The sequence below is a fragment of the Carassius gibelio genome, chromosome A3 (genome assembly GCF_023724105.1).
Source record: "Carassius gibelio isolate Cgi1373 ecotype wild population from Czech Republic chromosome A3, carGib1.2-hapl.c, whole genome shotgun sequence".
NCBI lineage: Eukaryota > Metazoa > Chordata > Actinopteri > Cypriniformes > Cyprinidae > Carassius > Carassius gibelio.
The window spans coordinates 20284165-20305717 of NC_068373.1; the positions used below are offsets into that span (position 1 = coordinate 20284165).

The window sequence follows — 21553 nt, forward strand, 5'->3', positions numbered from 1 at the left end:
TATTTCATATGTCAGATTTTACAGTGTCAATCAAACACTGTAGCCTAACCTTACTTATTCCTGTTGCTACTTAACAACTATAGTTAATATATATTAATCACAATTTCACCATCAAGTTAGGCATCGACCATAACTCCTTCAAAAACAGCCAGAAACCTTGGAGTTATGATTGACTTTCTCAGACCACATTGCTAAAACTGTCCTATCCTGCAGATTTGCTTTATTCAACATCAAGAAGATCAGGCCCTTTCTTTCAGAACATGCTGCACAACTCCTTGTTCATGCTCTTGTTCTGTCCAGGCTGGACTATTGCAATGCCCTCTTGGCCGGTCTTCCAGTCAGTTCTATCAAACCTTTACAATTAATCCAGAACGTGGCAGCAATATACATTTTTAATGAGCCCTTTTTTATAAATTTGCACTGGCTACCAATAGCTGCTCTCATAAAATTCAAGGTATTGATGTTTGCCTACAAAACTACCACTGGCTCTGCACCCATTTACCTAAATGTATTACTTCAGACTTATGGGCCCTCTAGAAGCTTGCATTCTGCAAGTGAACTTCGCTTGATTGTGCCATCCCAAAGAAGAACAAAGTAATTTTTACAGACTTTTAAATTAAATGTTCCCTCTGCTACTTGTACTGCGTTTAAACTGAGGCTCTAGCATTCTAGACAATACGTTTACTGCATTTAGATTATGCCCAAACATAGGCTATGATATTTATTCTAATTTTGTAATTTATAATATATAATAATTTTGCACCTCGGCTTAGAGAACACTTTTACCTCGGCCCCTCCCACATTGTGTCGTCACGTCCGCGGAAACCGCTCTTCCGCCTGTCTCGCGCATGTGTAGTCCTCTTTACGACTCGGCTGGCGAAGATGGCGGACACACAGGTACGTGAGTTCGAACGGCGTGGTCATGAAAACGTGTTTGCTTACACCTTCAACTTCAGCTCAAAGCTGCAAATTCCGGTAGATAAACAGCACCGAAACCTTCACGGAGGCAACCGTGACCAAATGGACCACACTGAAGACTAGAATTTGTGTTTTCCATCTCCGGCTAACTGGTAGGAAGCGTTGTTAAACGGGAATGCAAACGGCCTTTCCACACCCGACCAGCAGAAAGTGGTTTCTTGCACGCAAAAGTTATGATATAATTAAAATTGCTCTATTTCGTCTGTTTACTCTCTTACCCGAGAGGTAAAGTAACCGAGTATGTCAGCAAGGCATGACTAGCACATGCACATAATGTTACTAATCCAGGAGGAATAGGAACTCCAAAGATACTGCATTATGACCATGTTTATGTAGCTAAGTGGGTCACTTGAGTCAAGAAAACACTTGTAGGCCCTCTTTGTGGATTTGTACACTTAAAGACATAAAGCTGCAAATGATGTTTTTTCTCACGATGGTCTTCCAAGTCTCTCGGGCTCTGACGACACTGCCTTATGGCATTACTGATGCAGCATAAAATCCCTAATGAGTTTTGACGAAACATTTTAATTGGGAAAACACCTGGCTCTGATTTTTGTGGTCATATAACTTTCCATCAATGCTATTCCAGCATATGTATCAATGTTAAGGCTTATGACCGACTCTGTGCTTATGGTGTTGTTTTCAGAACGAGAGGGCTTATCAGAAACAGCCCACCATCTTCCAGAACAAGAAGCGGGTTCTGGCTGTTGAAGGAAGTGGCAAAGAGAAGCTTCCACGTTATCACAGAAACGTCGGCTTGGGCTTCAAAACCCCCAGAGAGGTGAGCTTGTGTTTGCGTGCCAGCTGAACTTTTCATCGCAGATGATGTCTTTTCTCACGATGGTCTTCCTAGACTCCAAAAGAGCTCTGAGGATACTGCCTTTTGGCAATGCTGATGCAGTTGTATATGCTTACATTGTGTAACTTCAAGTTTAGTTCAGATGATTTTAAAGTTCTTGTGCCTTATTCCCACAGGCTATTCAAGGCACTTATATTGATAAGAAATGCCCCTTCACTGGAAACGTGTCCATCCGAGGCCGGATTCTGTCCGGTAAGTCTGCGTACTTTGCTGGCTAATTGTAGTTTTATTTAGGATGCAGATGATGTCTTATCTCACGATGGTCTTCTGAACCCTTTGGGTTTTGAGGATAATGCCAGATGGCTTAACTGATGCTTCCCTGTTTCTCATTTTTGTGTCTTGGTCCTTTTTGGTAATCAAAGATTTTGTATGTTGGCCATTGATATACAACGCGCGTGTACTGCTGTCACCTTTTTCCAGGTGTGGTAACCAAGATGAAGATGCAGAAGACCATTGTCATCAGGCGGGACTACTTGCATTACATCCGCAAGTACAACCGTTTTGAGAAGAGACATAAGAACATGTCTGTCCACCTCTCCCCATGCTTCAGGTAAAGTTTCTTCATTGGTGTTTTCTTTAAGGGCTTAAACATTTGTGCATTTAAACACATGCTCTAAATAGGTGGTGAGCTGCAAATGATGTTTTTTCTCACGATGGTCTTCCAAGTCTTTCAGGCTCTGACGACACTGCCTTATGGCATTACTGATGCAGCAGATAATACCTAAAATGGTGCTCTGTCCTGGAGGGCCGGTGTCCTCCGTGTCCTGCAGAGATTAGCTCCAACCCTAATCCCACCAGAACCAGCTAATCAAGGTCTTACAAGTGAAACTTCCAGGCAGGTGTGTTGAGGCAATTTTGAGCTGAACACTACAGGACACAAGCCCTCCAGGACTGAATTTGGTGACCCTTGACCTAAAAGATTTCTTAGCATTCAAGGTTTTTAGGGTTCGAAGTATTTTAGTTTGGGAGATGTTTGAATAAGGTCTAATTGCTGCAAGTTTTCTTTTTGTAAATCATTTAATAATGTTCTCCATTTGTCTAGGGATGTGACTTTAGGTGACATCGTTACAGTTGGAGAATGCCGACCCCTCAGCAAGACCGTGAGGTTCAACGTCCTGAAGGTCACCAAGGCAGCTGGAGCCAAGAAGCAGTTCCAGAAGTTCTAAAACCATTTTAACAATATGGCCTTTGTATTGTTTGTGGAAAAGAAAATAAAAAAAAAGTTTTTACTGTTGATTTGGTGTCCAAGTCACTTTGCAAAAGCATCCTGCTCTTATATGCCCCTAAACATTTAATATTTTGCATGTCTCCAAATGACCAGCAGGATATATTTCTGAATATTTAAACTTATATTGTATCTTTTAATACAGTATTTTGAACTTTGTGTGTATATATATATATATATATATATATATATATATATATATATATATATATACACTGTGATTTTCTAATGATCCCGAAGACACTGATTAGCATTCTCAGGTGTGTTTGATTAGGGCTAGAGCTAAACTATGCAGGAAAGTGGATCTCTTGGGCCAGATTTGAATATCCCTGATGTAGGTTATGGTAAACTCCGCATTGTCGGCATTTTGTAGGCGGGTGATTAATACATTTAAATTAAATGTATGCATTTAGCAGACGCTTTTATCCATAGCGACTTACAGTGCATTCAGGCTATCAATTTTTACCTATCATAATGTTAATGAATAATTATAGCGACTTGAGTTTTTATTTTATGCTTCCCTGTAACTCTCCATCACTACCGAGAGACTCGCTTACATATTTAGATATGTGTATGCATTTCTGCTATTTGACTTCAATCAAATAGAAAATAGATGCCATTTGCTTAGTATTCGGAGCTGTTGGCACGGAGTACAAATTAAAGTAACAATTTATTCGCCTTTGGCAATATTACGGCTAAATCGGCATTGGACAGTTTTTCCCGCATTATACTACTACTACTACACCGAAGTGTTGTCGGCCTCGTCAACAGAAGAGCAGGACTCCCCCAGCAGATGGCGCTGCTTCATTAGTGCTGAGCGCGGCAATCTTATAGACAAAACGCGTCACCTGCATACGTCATGCACGCCATCCGTGTTTGAACCTGGCGGCGCGACATCGTGGATTGCATATTCAGTGTTTTGTCTTATGTGAGCAAAACATCTAACGGATAGTTTCTTACATAAATAGACCACGTTTGTCGCGTTATATATCTGATCTTATGATTATCACGGTAAGATATGTGCAAACAACTAGCTAATTTGTAAACGAACAGTTACGTAAACTGATTAGTGATGATGATATTCATTGTTGATACAGGCTTGTAATAAATGAAGGGGCTTGTTTACCGTTGAAGAGGAGTTTGATGACGAGGTTTGGAATTTACTCTTATAGTTGAAGCATTTAAAAGCATGTTAGTACAATTGAGTAATGGCACCTTCAGTTAACTGTACATTGTATAATGTGCTTTGGGTAACACTTTATTTTGATGGTCCCTTTTGAACATTCTGTTGACAATAAATAATGTTGCACCTACATGTCTACTAACTTTCATCAGAGTATAGACTGTTTACTTAATACCTGCTAACATTCTACTGACTGTAAGTAACTTTGCAAGTACATGTCAACTTATTCGAACCCTAGCCCTACCAGTCTACTAATAATGTCCTAATACTCTAATGAGAGGTAATAGAAATGTAGGTGCAACAGAATGTGGTAAAGGGACTATCAAAATAAAGTGAACCCGTGCTTCGTAATAATATGACAGATTATAACTTGTATTTCGGTATATTCTGTCTTTTAGTAGTTTTATTTAGAAATGACGACACGTATTTGCTTGATTATCTGGTCATCCATAATTTTTCATCTGTAGGATTTGCTTGAAGCTTTTTGGATGCAGCATTCAGAGCACACATCTTCTTCCACTTCTTTTGTAGCACCATCATCTGAATTCTTACATGTACAGCAGAGGTCTGTCAGCTTGTCATCGTTCGCTGAGGAAAATACATCTAAATCTGGTTCTGTTCTGTCTCCTCGTACCCCAGCATGTGGCACTATTAATGGCCTACAAGAGCTTTCTATGCTTTGCCGTCAGTCAATCTCCGCCTCGGTTTCTTCTCTCTTAGCAATCGCTTCATCCCTTCAACCTTCTTGTAACTTAATAAACGCTCCACCCCAAGCATCTCCCAGTTTTCCGCAGAGAGACCACCCTCCTCAGGATGACTGGGATGTGGATCTGGAGGAACTGGATAGCATTCAAGGCTCGCCGTGTCCATCTACACCTATGTGGAATGCAAATCCCATGCGTGACCCAGCTACACCAGTCTTGTGATTCCCCAGTCCTGTTACTCTCAAGCCTTCAGTTGTGTCGCCACAGTGCCAGAGGGGTGCTTCAACACCAAGGACTCCGTTGCAGACCCAAGGGTCTCTTTTTCCACTCTGTGTCTTCCACTACTGATTCCTCTTCCACATTTACACCTCATTCTCTCAACATACCTGTCCTGACCAGTCACCTGGTCCATCTGGTGTCTGCAGCCAATAAGACAACTCCGAGATCTCAGAGTCGCATGATGGGAGTCAAAGTGCTGTTTTAGCTGATTATTTTCATTTGCATTGTTCAATTACGGTTTGTTGTCTTGTAGGTCAGTGGATGGAGTCTTGAGGTGCCTGCACATGGAGCTGCTGATTGGCTAAGAAGTGATGTGTGTAAATATGGGATCTTCCACATTCCAGATTAAAATACTGTCGAGAGACTTGTAGTGGCACATTTCATTGTGCTGTTTATTCCAGTGTTGTTATTGTTAGGTTAAACTAAAAATCATTTTTGGTTGAAATAAAGCTAAAATATTTTAGATATATATGGTTTAAAAAAAAGGCTTAAACATAAACAAATGATAAACTAACTGAACTAACTCTCGGTGGTTTTGAAGTTTTATTTAACTACAAGGGAAATAAAAATAAATTAAAGCTAAAAATAAAACTAATAAAAAGGACAGAAGCATGTAACAGAATTACTAAAATTAAATTAAAATGAAAGCAATGTATAAAAAACCATCTAAAAACCAATTCAAAAAGTAAATAAATAATAGTATGTAAATAGTACTTAAAATACATTCCCAATGTAAGGAGACCTACATTTATATGAACGAACATTACTTAAAAGTAAATAAACAACGTTTGCACCAATTCTGGCTGATTAAAAAATAAACAAACAAACAAAAAAAGTAAATGCTACAGGTGAATTTTTATGCATCACATCATAATGAAATGGGCATTTAAGTATTTTTGAAATGTTATATTTAGTAGCGTTATTAAATAGTTTGATGTTAAATGATGGCACACACATGTAGAAGTTGCATCAATAATCAAATATCCAATCCCAGTTCATACACAAATTTTTTTTTATGGCCATTTCTCTTTATTTTTCTCTCTCTCTCTCTCTCTCTCTCTCACACACACACACACACACACACAATTCCAGTGGTGTGGAATAGCTCACAGGTCCACTTTCTCTCACACATACTCTCAAACTTGCACTCAGCAGACATGGTGTTCATTTTCCACAGCAGGTTTCCAGCTCTCAGGTGAGTGAGGAAGAGGAGTTCAGCAGGGATTCATGGGCAGTGATGAAGACTGTGATGGGATTGGACGAGAATAATCCTTCTTGCTTTCTGCACTCTTAGTGTTGTCATGGTACTCCGCAAGGTTAGCTACAGATATCTCACAGCACACTGTGTATTTAAATGAGCTTATTTGAGTGACTGTGCTATTAATATTAAGGATAGAATTTCTTTTTTTTTTTTTTTTTTATCCAGATTTGTTCATTTGTATTGCTTTTATTTATGCCCAAAGTGGAAGTCCATGGCTATAATCAGGACAAATGAGGAATCTCGGCTCCCTAAATGATTAACACAAACATAATCACCGTTGTCATCAGTCACTTTAAAGTGATTATTAATGTAACTTTAATGTGTTTTGCCCAGTATGTCATAATGATCCCCTGCTAATGGTACATGTGTGTTAAATATTCATTAGGCTGACAAATGTTGATTAGTTTTTCACTTGATTCATTACCAGTGGCCTTGAGGCTGTGCAGCAACTTATGCTTTTTATTTATTATTTATCTTTGGTGCTTATTTGTGGCTTCTCACTTCCTCACACCAAGCTGCTCTCAGGCAGCTAGCTAAGAATAAGCTCCCTAATATGACATGTCTTGTAGAGCATCACACACAGTCCTGCAGATGCAAAGGCCATCTTCAGAGATCCCACAGGTACTAATAATTGGGGCATAGCGCACACCACCAGGCGAACATTGTTAGCTGAAAGTATCTAGTGACTAAACAAATGAAAACTATATTTTAGCTGCTTCTTAGTCACCACCCTTTGCAGACTTTTTTTTAAATCCAACTTAATGAGACTGGGGTGCATTTTAAAATTTCACTTGGTATGTGTGTATATATAAACAATAAAACACAACTTACTTTCTCCATGATGATATGGGTGACTATCTACTCACTCACACACACACACACACACCCTCTCTCAATCACAGTGACTGAAATCAGGGGGTCACTGACTGAGCTGGTGTTCTTGCTCTGATTGCACTCTTATTTCCAGAAGTTTTGACTTCTCTCTTTACAATTTTTTTTTTCTTTTTCACTTTGAAGGTGCGATGCAGGACATGATTCATCATCGCCTGGTAGAGGAAAGACTGGGAGAGCTCAGGACAGGAGCTGTGTTACTACTTAAACAAGAAACTATATTTCAGACCTCATTATAGAGTATAAAAGGAAATAATATAAACTTTAGATTACACCAGAAGTTGTTTTAATTTACTCTGTATTATCACTCTGAGCCATGGCTTAAAAGATAATACATGCAGAGCTGTGGGCATTACAAGATTAGTAGCACAATATTTTTAGATTCAGTTCTTCACTCTTTTCTATAATTTCCAGTCCTCTACTGAGTTTCTATCGAATAAAGAGGCAAGAATTCCAAAATTCTCATTATTATTATTATTTTTTTAAAGGTTGGTGTATTTTCACCATCACACCGAAATCACTACCTGAAAGTCACACCCAATAACCTTCTCAGGATATACCCACCTGATGGGGTCTTCCATAACTCTCTGCCATCCCACCCTCCACTAGTTAGTCTTGTTCTGTTCTCCAGGGTATTATTACTCTTCTGTATTTTCAAAAGCCTTTCTTCGGGTGTTTAATGAGCCTGATATTGTGGTGTCCAGCATTGTGCTTGTTTGTTGGTGAATTTCCTGTCTTCGGGAGATGATCCCTTTCCAAAAGAATTGCTTGATTAAACAATTTGTAGTGTTATCTTTATTATTTGGTAATATTATTTCACCCCAGTTGCTGCATGTACATGCAGGAGCGTGCATTGCATAGTGAACCCACAAGGCCTGCAGGGGACCTGGTCTCTCAGATGGAGCTCCAGTTTGATGAAGACGACAGTGAAAATTAGACTGCTGATGGTTTAGACTCTGCAGCTGTCTCTAATGAGCTCCATCAAGCACCTACAGTGTCCAGACCAACAGGAGACACAGCACGGGACACAGGTGTGTATGTTGGAGTATCATCAATTGAGCAATATCATACAAGCAGCTTAAAGCAAGAGTGTTGTTTTAGTCTCAAAGTGATGTACTGGGTGAAAGTTGGTGTGTAAACGAATATGTGTGTGACACATTACTTTTTCCTGCTCTAACGGTGTCTACACTTGTAGTTTGGCTCTTTTAGTCTGGTCCAAAAAAAAAAAAGCATTTAGTCCTGGTTGCCTAGTGTTATCGCTGGCATTTTTAACACTTAACCTAAAGATACAAAATAAGAGGCATATAGATACGGGCACAGCCTAATTGGACCGCGTTTATGACATTTTGCAAACTAAAATGCTTTGTGCTGGGCTAAATGCACTCTTTGTATGTGTACATATGTGGTTGTATTTTTACCAGCTGAGAACTTATTAAGTTGTAAACACACTAAGTGTTCTATAAACACTTGGCTTAATATTTTCCATTTTCACTGCCAAAAAAAAAAAAAAAAAAAAAAACCTGCTCTGTAATTTGTTTCCAAATCAACAATATAATTTGCTAATTAACCATAGTAGAATGATGCATAATTGGAAAAGATAACAAGCTAGTTACATGGTTGTTCCTCAGTCATTTGAACCATGTTGTTTTAACAATATTGGATTCACGTACAGGTGGTGGCGTAATCTCTTGTAATTAATAGCTTTGGGAATTTAATGTCTTATGATTATAGTTTGCTTGCTATGCTTTTGCGACCACATGTTGAGATATGTAGTTTAAAACACAAATTGTCAATGCTGTTTGCCAGGGCTGCACAATTAATCGAAATTGAATCGCAATTAATCGTGATTAGGCAGAATCTGTGATTGTCATACGTGTCTTCCATTGAAGCATGGTTCTGTGATCAGCAGTAAATCTTCATCCAAAAACCAGAGGGCACTCTCGCGCTGAAAATCCAAATATGCCCAAAGAAGAAATAAATCCAGGAACTGCCTATTGCTGCAGCTGAATAAAAAGAGGTTTTAACAACTTTCATTGATTCAATGTGACCAATAAACACAAGACTACGACAATATATGGTTTATCTGAGTTCTTACACTCTAAAAACTGCTGGGTTGAAAACAACCCAATTTGGGTTATTTTGACAACCCAGCGCTGGGTCAAAAAGGGACGAACCCAGCGCTGGGTTATTTTAACCCAACCAGTTGGGTTATCATATTTAACCCAGCCTGCTGGGTTGCCTTTTTTATGGTTTAAAATGACTATATTGCAGGGTTTCAAAAAACAGAGCGGGTGTTTTTTTATCACTGTATTTCAGAAGGAAAACTACTGTATTTAGAAAATGTTCGATATCATTTCGCATGTGCTTGATAAGGCAGCGTTTGTGAGCTCAGTACCGCTCTGCAGCCGTTACCGGAGAAACCTACCTCTCCCGCTCTTAGCGCCTCCTGCTGGCAGAAAATAAACTCGCAGAGTGCAGCCATGTGGGGACACAATGCATTTCTACGTTAAAAATAACCCAAATTGAGCTAGGCATTAAACCTACAAATGTTGTTCATTTTAAATATCACTTTTACACACAAATAATAATTACCAAAAGGAAAATATTTATTAAAAACAAGAGAAAAGTCAAAAAGTAACATGTTAGAAGAAATGCAGAAAAGGATGGCATTAACAGCTACAGAGTTCATAAACAAAGCATTGAACATTTGATGAATATAACTTAAGATCAAATTGGACTTTGTTCAATTGTATATATTGTATAAAAATATACGAAAACACATACAATAAATTTACAATTAGTTAGGTTTTTTTCCAACTATTCTGGCATGACAGTACACAAATAAATCACATTAACTTTGATATTATAACATTTAACAGACGCATGTGTGTGTGTGTGTGTGTGTGTGTGTGTGTGTGTGTGTGTGAAAGAATGTGAGCAGGTGTATGAATGACAGAGTGTAAACTCTTCTACTAAACAACGCAGAAAAAGCATTTAACTTTTTTTTTTTAACAAATTATACACTTACAGTTTGTTTCAAAGTCCATGAATACAGATCATGCATCACGGTCAATTTTCATGATCTCTTTAGCATAACTGATGTAATCATGAAGAAACCCCATCAGCACAGCATCTGACATCTTCTACATCATCCAGGGCAGCGTCCTCCTTTAAAACCACCGCTGCATCAGTTTAGGCGGAAAGAAGATTCTCCTCTCTGACCAGCATTCATCCCAGTCACCGCCTGCTCTTCATCAGTGGCCTAAGAGAAACACATTTGAAAAAATTAAACATTTAATTAAACTATCCATTTTCAGGTAGAGGTGCATTCACATCCGTAACGATAGGTAAATAATCGGTTTTAAAGTTTCAACACTTTGTGCGGTTGTTTAATGTCTCAGTCCACCACAGCGCTCCAGAATGCTATAATGGCAGCACTAGTGTGAGGACAGGTGATATTGTTTGAATAAATATTGCTTTCAGAAAGCTTCTTTACTGAAACATTAAAACAGACATGACATTCACATACCTCACAATATTCACGTACATGGAGGGCTGCTCTTCAAACCGTTAGTTCACCAAATAATTAAAATGTTTATAATTTACTCTCCTCATGTTTTTCCAGACTCATACAAAATCTGCATATTTTTTGGAAAACGTATGAATATATTTAATATTCTCTTTTTGTGTCCTCCATTACTGGTCTGGGAGACCAGTATTTTATTTTGAACATACAGTATTGTTCAAAATAATAGCAGTACAATGTGACTAACCAGAATAATCAAGGTTTTTAGTATATTTTTTATTGCTACGTGGCAAACAAGTTACCAGTAGGTTCAGTAGATTGTCAGAAAACCAACAAGACCCAGCATTCATGATATGCACGCTCTTAAGGCTGTGCAATTGGGCAATTAGTTGAAAGGGGTGTGTTCAAAAAAATAGCAGTGTCTACCTTTGACTGTACAAACTCAAAACTATTTTGTACAAACATTTTTTTTTTCTGGGATTTAGCAATCCTGTGAATCACTAAACTAATATTTAGTTGTATGACCACAGTTTTTTAAAACTACTTGACATCTGTGTGGCATGGAGTCAACCAACTTGTGGCACCTCTCAGCTGTTATTCCACTCCATGATTCTTTAACAACATTCCACAATTCATTCACATTTCTTGGTTTTGCTTCAGAAACAGCATTTTTGATATCACCCCACAAGTTCTCAATTGGATTAAGGTCTGGAGATTGGGCTGGCCACTCCATAACATTAATTTTGTTGGTTTGGAACCAAGACTTTGCCCGTTTACTAGTGTGTTTTGGGTCATTGTCTTGTTGAAACAACCATTTCAAGGGCATGTCCTCTTCAGCATAGGGCAACATGACCTCTTCAAGTATTTTAACATATGCAAACTGATCCATGATCCCTGGTATGCGATAAATAGGCCCAACACCATAGTAGGAGAAACATGCCCATATCATGATGCTTGCACCTCCATGCTTCACTGTCTTCACTGTGTACTGTGGCTTGAATTCAGAGTTTGGGGGTCGTCTCACAAACTGCCTGTGGCCCTTGGACCCAAAAAGAACAATTTTACTCTCATCAGTCCACAAAATGTTCCTCCATTTCTCTTTAGGCCAGTTGATGTGTTCTTTGGCAAATTGTAACCTCTTCTGCACATGCCTATTTTTTAACAGAGGGACTTTGCGGGGGATTCTTGAAAATAGATTAGCTTCACACAGACGTCTTCTAACTGTCACAGTACTTACAGGTAACTCCAGACTGTCTTTGATCATCCTGGAGGTGATCATTGGCTGAGCCTTTGCCATTCTGGTTATTCTTCTATCCATTTTGATGGTTGTCTTCCGTTTTCTTCCACGTCTCTCTGGTTTTGCTCTCCATTTTAAGGCATTGGAGATCATTTTAGCTGAACAGCCTATCATTTTTTGCACCTCTTTATAGGTTTTCCCCTCTCTAATCAACTTTTTAATCAAAGTACGCTGTTCTTCTGAACAATGTCTTGAACGACCCATTTTCCTCAGCTTTCAAATGCATGTTCAACAAGTGTTGGCTTCATCCTTAAATAGGGGCCACCTGATTCACACCTGTTTCTTCACAAAATTGATGACCTCAGTGATTGAATGCCACACTGCTATTTTTTTGAACACACCCCTTTCAACTAATTCAACTAATTGCCCAATTGCACAGCCTTAAGAGCGTGCATATCATGAATGCTGGGTCTCGTTTGTTTTCTGAGAATCTACTGAACCTACTGGTAACTTGTTTGCCACGTAGCAATAAAAAAATATACGAAAAACCTTGATTATTCTGGTTAGTCACATTGTACTGCTATTATTTTGAACAATACTGTACATGTTTGCTATCATATAATTTAAGATGTATTCATATATAAATATCAGAATTTACTTCTACAATAACTCTATATTTATGAAGCTTGAAAATACTGATTATCTAAACTATAAATGGATTAACAAATATTATGAGAAAACTAAAAATATATTAATTTATGTTGTAAAGACAGACAAAAGTCTTATAGGTTTGGAATGACATGAGGGCAAGTAAATGATTTTTTGTGTGAACTTTACCTCTAAGAGCGAAGACCAAGAATAATGACTCTCCAAATCAGACAACTCCAAAGTTGGTTTGAGTTCTGCAATAAAAAACACAGACATCAATGGTTTTAATGAAATGAGCACGTAATCACACTGTTGTTGCATCAAAATGTGAAGTAAACTGGCAGGAGACAACAGAAAAATTTATTTTCTAAAAATAACTTACATAAAATCTCAAGGGAATGATGCTCTCCCATGTCTCTTGCTTTTAACATCTACAAAAACAAAAAACAAACATTATTTTACTCTTAGTAAAACACAACAACAACTGATAACATGAAATTATGAAGTTTACTTGCCTTAAACGATCTTTCCCTCTCTTCAGAAGAAGCTGAGAAAACCACCTCCTCACACAAGCAGACTTGTGTGTCCTTAACTCCAGTTAGTTTGAGTTCTGCAAAGAGGGACATCGATGGTTTCAATAAAATATTAACATATACATACATACATATATAAAATCACACTGTTTTTGCATCAAAATGTGAAGTTAACAGGCAGGACACAACAGAAACATTAATTTTCTAAAAAAAAAGTAATAATAATTTAACTTACATCAGTCTCAAAAGAATTAAGTTATCTTGTCTCTGGATTTCAACATCTAAAAAAACCACACACATTATTTTAGTCTTAGTCAAAATAAAGATAACGATGTTATTCTGAAGTTTACTCTCCTTAAACCGTCTGTCCCTCTCTTCAGAAGAACACCTCCTCCTCATCCTCACACAGGTCTGTGACTCCTTACACAAACAGCTTCTGTGTCTTTAACTCTCAGCGCGAGGACAATGAAGACAGGAGCTGGAAATATTACATGTAAAACATACTTTTAACAGTTACCACTTCAACAGCCTCAAAATAATTATGCTAGTCTTTACTACACAATGCCGTTTCCTTTAGGAGACAAACATACATTCAGTTTAACCGCGAAAAAAAAAGACAAATTCACATGAGCGTAACCGTGACCATAACCGTCTGTTAACGCCTCAAAGAGAACAGATAATGTAAAATCTTATGTGAATATGACAAAATACATTCACAGACGTTATATTAAAAGTACATCCTCCGTTCAGTAACGTTACATGAGGCAAGACCTCCGTGTCCGAGGCGAAAACCGCGTCCGTTTTTTATATATATATAACGTTAAGCTCCTTTGTTTCCGCCTTTCATAAAACCTTCCGCCTTTCATACAACCGGGTAAACAATAAAAGATAACTTTACATTTTGAATATTTAACGTTACTTACCATAGTCTTTCACTCGCTTCTCGCTTCTATCACGCTGAGAAAATGGCGGCTGCTCGCACTGGAGACGTACGATTTTGACGTGACGTGCGTGCTCTCCTTCACGTCCGCGTCCTCAACCCACCCCACTGGGTTAAAAAAGAAAGTTATTTTCAACCCAAACTTGGGTTAAAACATCCCAAAGTCCTATCCAACGGCCTCAACCCAGCAGTTGGGTTGAAAAAACAACCCAGCGTTTTTTAGAGTGTATTATAATTTTCCTCATGAAGTAAATCTATAATGAAATGCTAATTGCCATAGCCTTTATCACTGCTTAGAATGCAATGAAATATTGTGTACCTTCATTATTCTAAGAAGCCACATCTCACATATTTTAAACTCGACTGATTTTATGAAGTGAATTGGAGTTAAAATTTTATTAAATGTGGTATTTTCACATTCTCAGATGAAGCTACATTTACTACACAGAGCCTATAAGAACGATAGCTCTGTGTAGTAAATGCTGCTCAACCTGAAAGCAGGTGATGGAGATTTACTGCTACTGTAATCACAGAACCGGCTTTATGGACTAAAAGCGCACAACAATCGCAATTATTCGTGTTTGATTAATCATGCTACCCTACTGTTTGCGAATGTTCAATGGAACTGGGCTTTTGGGAAACAGAATCTTTGAACTGAGTTTTTAATGCTGGCTCTTGAGACAAAAGTTGGATAATTATGTTTTTAGGGTTCATATATTCTGGTCTGGCACAATTGTATTACTCTTTTCAGACCTCTAAATGATATGTGAGCTAATTTAAACAATATTCAACTGCCTTGACATTCTAAGTAGCACTGAAGAAGAAAATAAGAGGACTCCCACATAGGTAATAAGAAAGCTTTTGAATCTACATCAGCATCCTTACAAAACCAGACCAGGGGTTTACTGTAGTATCTATAACCTTTAGGGACTGAAGCTCTGTCGGGCCTAGAATGAGATGATCTTTAAATCAGCCGAAATTGAGCATGTTGAGATTTGTGATAAATGCTTGGTAATGGCACACCCCTAAAATAGATTATTTTTCATTCATGGATTTTACACATTGTGCTTTTTTTTTTTTTTTTGAACATACGATATGAGATTGTCAGATAAGAATAATGCAATTGTCTTAATGGCTTTTATCACATAATTCACTAGATATGTTTCAACAAATAATGATTTGTCTTCCAAACTGTGATATGCTGTGCTCGGTTGTACTGTCTGTTTGAATTTAGAAAAATGTAACTTATTTTATGATGCTTTGGTGTTTTTTTAATGTGAAGTGAGTGTATGCATTTGAGTATTAATCTGTGTCTGTGAATGTTTCTTTTAAGATGATCTTGATGAGCTGCTCTGGGAGTTACCTGTGGAGGTATATGACAGATTACATTAATCACAATCCCACTTTAAATACAGAGTATAGTTGTAGCGCATGTCTCATATTAATACATATAATCAACATACACACTAATAAACAAACAACACCTGCTCCCCAAAGACTACTTTTGCTCAGGTTTTGTGTACATAAATCACTTGTCTCATGCATAAATTGAAAGAATAAATACCTGATGAGATCCATAAGTACACTGTAAAACCGAACAGTGAAATTAATCAAATGAAATTAGTTAATTGCACTCAAATAATAACGAAAGTTCATTGGACTTAATTTAAATAAGTTCTGTTAACTCAAAAATTTGTTGTAGTGAGGTGAACTTAAAATGATTGTGTTTTCTAGTTCCCAGCATGCTTTGCATCAGAAAACAAGGAAAATAAATTTAGAAATTAAGTGTTATTTTGTGTGTTTTTACACAATATTAACATAGAGGGACATAAGTTAATACATAAATGTTGTGTTATATTAGATTTTACAAAGGTTTATGTTATGTTGGATTTGTAGTGTTACCGTTGTGGTGAAGAGTAGAGCCTGTGGTTAGACTGAGGATGGACAGCAAAAGCCTAATTTTGAGTGTATTTCCCACATTATAGGAGTTGAAAAATAGATAAAATTATGAGTGAATGACTCCCTAATTATAAGTTCAGAAATATAATTGTTTAAGATTTGAGTTCTGTGAACTTATCAGGGTTTACAGTGTAATGTGTTCATTTATTGAGTCTTGCTGACACATGCCAAATGCTTTTGTAGCTAGTATTAGATGGGTTGAAGGAACATGTCTATACAGATCAATGTTAATTTCATGCTGAAATTAACCAGTAATCTGTTTTTTTTTTTTTTTGCAAGCTTTCCTTGTGAATTTAAATGAGCCATTAAGGCTACAGTTTGCCAGCTGGATTCCCCCTCAAAGGACTCAAATGGCTTAATTAGTCATTTCTGATGCACCAGCAGAGTGGCTGGCATAATGGGGTTTGTTCACACGGGTTTAAAAGATTTTCCTTGTCTTACTGCAAGATGTCTTGAGTGGTTGACATGATTATTTCATTGATTACAATTTGAAGTCCTTGCCCGTTTCTTTGTCTTTCAACACCTTCTTTTCATTTACGTTTTTACCCCTGTCTTCTTGATTAATCTTTATATCTCATGAATTGCTCTGCACTTGGTCTTGGTCTCACTGTCTCAACACTGTATTATTGATGCTTAGGTTTATTCACTGTGAGTGATTATAAAGTCATGAAGGTGCAATTACTTATTCAGTCTTCGCTGGCATACCTTGTTGAATAATTAATTGATTAAATATTAAATCTCTTGTCCTTTCTGCATAACTTATCATTGGAGGAGAGCAGTGTTAATTTCGTTGACTAAATATTTTCGTCATTATTTTCGTCACGAATATATTTTTGCCGACGAAAACGAAACGAAAACTAAAATAGAAGGCACTGATGGAGACTAAAACTATGACTAAATTGATTGACATTATCGTCAACGAATAAAGGACGAGACGAAAATAGACTGTGACGAAAATCAAATTAGCAGACGGGAGAGATGCGAGGAATGAGCAAAAGAACCGGCAAAACAGAACAGACTGTATGAGAGAAGAGAACCAATCAGAGCCTGACTTATTGAGACGTGAAGCGAAGGTTTTCAGTTTTTATGAGCTCCCGGGAAGTCGGCATTCGAAGATGTGATAGGGACTTTAAGCAACAGCCTCTGGTGGAACGGCAACGCCATTCTGGCGTTGTATTGCGCCTGCGCGAATTTAACTGCTACTTTGTGACGTTCTAATTTAACGGTCTACTACGGGAGAACAGCTGATTTGCCGGAGTCGCTACAACGTGAGAGGTTAGGTAAATAAATGTTATGTTTTTAGACTTATTTACATCATACAATATTAAAAACTCCTCTTCTGACAAAAGATTGTCATTTAACGCCAAAAGCAATCCTTCTCTTGCTTTTTTAAATTATATATTTTTTTGGATCTCAATAAATGAATTAATGCTGCGTTGCGCTGTTCTGTTTTACCGTTGCTTAGTGACTTTTACGTTCTTGGCTACAGCGGTGTGACGGCAAACTTCCGGTCGCTGTAGCCGTTCCATTCGCAGCTGTTGCTTAAAGTCCCTACTGTCTAAAAGAGCGACAAAATGTCCACAGCTCACTTCACGTTTGACGACGAACAAAACAAAACAAAGTGTAAAGCACGCAGAGCGCTCATTCGTGGCAAGAACACAACCAATTTGAAAAGACATTTACAGACGAGCCACCCGGACATTTTCTCAAATGTAATTTCACAACGATGTTCTTTTGTTTATTGAGCTAAGCAAAATTGGAATAGTGCAGTGCGTAGATGTTGTAGCATTAAATATTACGAACTGAAAAGTACTGTATAATAGCCCCTTCTTCAAATTAGATGCGAGCACAATACTAATAAGTAATATCATGATAAATACATTTGATTAATACTAATGTTTAGTATATTTTATAATGTTCTACTTGTTGACAATATCACAAATATTTCTATATTAGTCATGTGAAACATGAATGTTCACATCCTATCATTATACATACAAATCTAGCAATATTGTAGTATTTAAAACATACAATATTGCTAGACAAATGAATACCTTATAAAATCTTGTTACTTTTTTTATCCACCCAACTTATTAAATATTTACTTTAAATGTATGCACTTATTGTTCAGCTCAGCTGTAAGCTTTAAGGTCCTGGACCTAACGTTATTTTTCTTTTATTGATGGTCAATTGGCAGCTAGTTATTGTTTACATTATCATGATAGTGTTTGTTGCTGCATAAAAGCTTTTGAATCAAAATAAAGACACAGTTGTGTTGAAATAAAGTTGAATTTGTGTTTTATATATTTTGGTTAAGTTTGTTTCCTATACCAGCTGTAAAAAATTGTCTAGTAAATCTGTTATTGATTTTAGTCTTATTTTAGTCGACTAAAATACCAAGCAATTTTAGTCGACTAAAATACCAAGCAATTTTAGTCGACTAAAATAAGACTAAAATTAAAACAAATCAGATGACTAAAACTTGACTAAAACTAAAAAGAATTATAGTCAAAAGACTAAGACTAAAACTAAATTAAAATTTCGTGTCAAAATTAACACTGGAGGAGAGTAAAATCCATTAACTGGGGTCTAATAGCTATATATATATATATATATATATATATATATATATATATATATATATATACACACACACATATATATATATATATATATATATATATATATATATATATATATACACATACAAACATAAATATAAAATACATATATATATTTTAGGGTACGGAGTTGCCATATGGCAACAATTAATTTATACTCATTTCCTTGTTATTCTAAAAAACTACGATATATCACATTATGGGAATTAAAAGGGTAGGTCTTAAGGTAGCCAATGATGTGCTGTTTTTAAGTCACATGACAACTGAATGTCCTCCCAAAACTCCTTTTCCCATGGTCAACCTTACACAGAAGACACCTGTTGAAGTGCTCCAGAAATTGCTCTTAACCTAATTTCTAAACATCTTTTCTCAAGGGGGATTTGTTTGGTAAGTTAATTAGATATTTTAATTCATAAATCAATTTTGTCTAACATAGTTTTACTGTAAATTAAGAGAATATCAAGGTTGCCATATGGCAACTCTGTACCACTATGGAAAAATAGGTGAGTTGCCATATGGAGTTGGCCTGTCATGGAGAAGAAAGGGAAGTGCAAATACCCTGTCTGCAGGGGGATCATCCGCATGAAGTGCAGCAAATGTGACTTGCACCTTTGCATCACAGCTGAAAGGAACTGCTTTTTGCAGTTTTATGGGATGTCATGAAATTTGACATGAGTTGGATTGAGACGGGTGCACATGGATGGACTGGAAAAACCCACACTAAGAGGCAGCTGTGTCCTAATGGTCAGAGTGTTGGACTAGTTACCCAAAGGTCACCAGTTTGAGTCTCGGTGCTGGCAGGAGTTGTAGTTGGGAGGTTGTGAATGAACCGCGCTCTCTTCCACCCTCAATACCAATCACTGAAGTGCCCTAGAGCAAGGCACTGAACCCCCATTTGCTCCCCGGGCACTGGATGTATATATATATGGTATATCCATCCATATATGGTACAAAAGCAAATATTTTTTGTCCGTTTGCAAGCATTATAATAATACTATTCAGTACCATTTTTAAGGAAGTATATATATATATGATTTAGCATTTGCAGATTAAGGTTATCTATCTGACTGTTCTTTACTATTATTTTGTATCTACTTTCAAATGCTTTGGATATTTTATTAAATATGATGTCATCTTTAAATGGCTCAATGCAGCTTTTACAGCTTTTGATCTGAACTTTGAATTTCTCACCGGCATTTTCATCCATTAATTAAGCTGTTCTTGAGTTTGACATTGCTTTAGAACTGAGCTCAGAACAGAGACGGGATCTGATCTAATCTGTCAGTCAGCATGTCACAGATGTCTCTTGTTACTAGGAGAATGATAGTGAGTTTTATCCAGGGCCCAGAGGAGGAGTAATCTGTTTAAACTTGCTCATTACTGCAGCTGAGGGGGCAAAGGGACCTTGCCTTATTCGCTCCATTAAGTCATTAACAGTCTGAAAGCCCTACAGCTGTCACCAATATCAGTGCCTCCACAGAGATATTGGTGCAAGACGATCTGTGAATGGCATATGACATGTAAGCGACAGGGATTATCAGCGGATGTATGGTTTCTAATATGTCCTCTTATTTGAACTCTTTCAATTTTTACATAAAATGAGAGATTTGTTCACTTATCCTCAGCACTCTTGGCTCGTTTATATTCTGTTGGATGAATCAGTCCAATGATGTCTTTTTGAGAGGCATTTTAAGCATAAACGTGTGCTGTATAATGTGTATCAGTCACTAGAGGGCGACATTCGCACTAAAGATCAGACTCTGATTGAAGCGTGTTTACAGAGTCATTACTAAGCCTAATGTGCCTCCACAAGTTCTTTATCTCCAGTCCATAAAGACGTTACTACTGTCCCATCCCTTTTCTTTAGGTCTAAATAATTTGCCTCGAGTAATTAAATGACACTTGAATGAAAGCCAGATTTAATTAGTATTGGGTCTTCTGTCAGTTTAAAAAGCTGTTGATTGTTGAAGACGGCTGAGGATCAATCACTCAACTCTTCAGCACTGATTAGAAGACCTTCACCATCTGAACCTCCACCTTGCCTTTTGAATGTGCCAAGTAAAAAAAAAAAAAAAAAAAAATCTGTATTTATTTCCCTGCTGATTTGTGAAGTTGTCTTTTATGTGCAGATAGAAGTAGTATGCTATACTTTGTTAATCTGCTGCTTCAATGATGTGATTCATTGGTCAATAAAATAAGATAAAATAAAAAAATCACAATATAGGTAAAGATGTATGTGACTGATTTTTTTTTCAAGATTTCTATGTAATGATAATGCTAATGTGTATTCTTTTGTAAAAGATAAAGTGAAAAATCTGATATTGTAATGGTCCTAAATTGAAGTAGTTGAAAAAAAGTAATTTTTTAATGTTGTGCAAGATGCAGAAAAACGTTTTAGAAGAAACATAATAGCCAAAGATCTGTTTATTACAATTCAAATATGTGCCATTTATCAACCGTAACATGAAAATAATTGGTTTCGCAGTATCAGCCAGAATCAGTACATGTCCAAAAAGGTCTGTGTGTTCTGAGGATTACTCAGAATAACACAATATAAGGTTACAATATGAAGTGTACTGTGTCAATGTGTCAATTCTTTGTTAGAAAAATTCTTTTTACTGTCAGAATAGGTAGTTGAATGAGGTCAGTTCAGTGCTGAATGAGGTAGTGTGCAGACCAATGCTTCACAAATGCCGCGTTTCCACCGAA

The 21553-nt window shown here is 37.0% G+C and overlaps 2 long non-coding RNA genes, 4 other non-coding genes and 1 pseudogene across 7 annotated transcripts; 6 read left to right on the top strand and 1 right to left on the bottom strand.

Moving 5' to 3' along the window:
• Window positions 1–848: 848 nt before the first annotated feature.
• LOC127951588 (40S ribosomal protein S11-like) lies at window positions 849–3071 on the top strand (annotated as a pseudogene).
• Window positions 1389–1473, top strand: LOC127966325 (small nucleolar RNA SNORD35). The gene has a single exon (XR_008155589.1). It is a non-coding gene; the product is annotated as a small nucleolar RNA SNORD35 (small nucleolar RNA).
• Window positions 1796–1883, top strand: LOC127966340 (small nucleolar RNA SNORD35). The gene has a single exon (XR_008155592.1). It is a non-coding gene; the product is annotated as a small nucleolar RNA SNORD35 (small nucleolar RNA).
• Window positions 2074–2158, top strand: LOC127966332 (small nucleolar RNA SNORD35). The gene has a single exon (XR_008155590.1). It is a non-coding gene; the product is annotated as a small nucleolar RNA SNORD35 (small nucleolar RNA).
• On the top strand, window positions 2468–2552 carry LOC127966335 (small nucleolar RNA SNORD35). The gene has a single exon (XR_008155591.1). It is a non-coding gene; the product is annotated as a small nucleolar RNA SNORD35 (small nucleolar RNA).
• Window positions 3072–4079: 1008 nt separating the features above from the next.
• LOC127951611 (uncharacterized) lies at window positions 4080–9187 on the top strand. 2 transcript variants are annotated; one of them, XR_008152677.1, is made up of 4 exons: window positions 4080–4213; window positions 5482–5541; window positions 6409–6544; window positions 7507–9187. It is a non-coding gene; the product is annotated as an uncharacterized LOC127951611 (long non-coding RNA). The 2 variants fall into 2 exon arrangements; XR_008152678.1 differs by lacking the exon at window positions 4080–4213 and having other exon boundaries at window positions 4420–5541; window positions 6406–6544.
• Window positions 9188–9962: 775 nt separating this feature from the next.
• On the bottom strand, window positions 9963–13224 carry LOC127951599 (uncharacterized). Its single transcript, XR_008152674.1, has 4 exons — window positions 13174–13224; window positions 12981–13045; window positions 10910–11018; window positions 9963–10642 (listed from the first exon to the last, which is right to left on the bottom strand). It is a non-coding gene; the product is annotated as an uncharacterized LOC127951599 (long non-coding RNA).
• Window positions 13225–21553: the final 8329 nt, after the last annotated feature.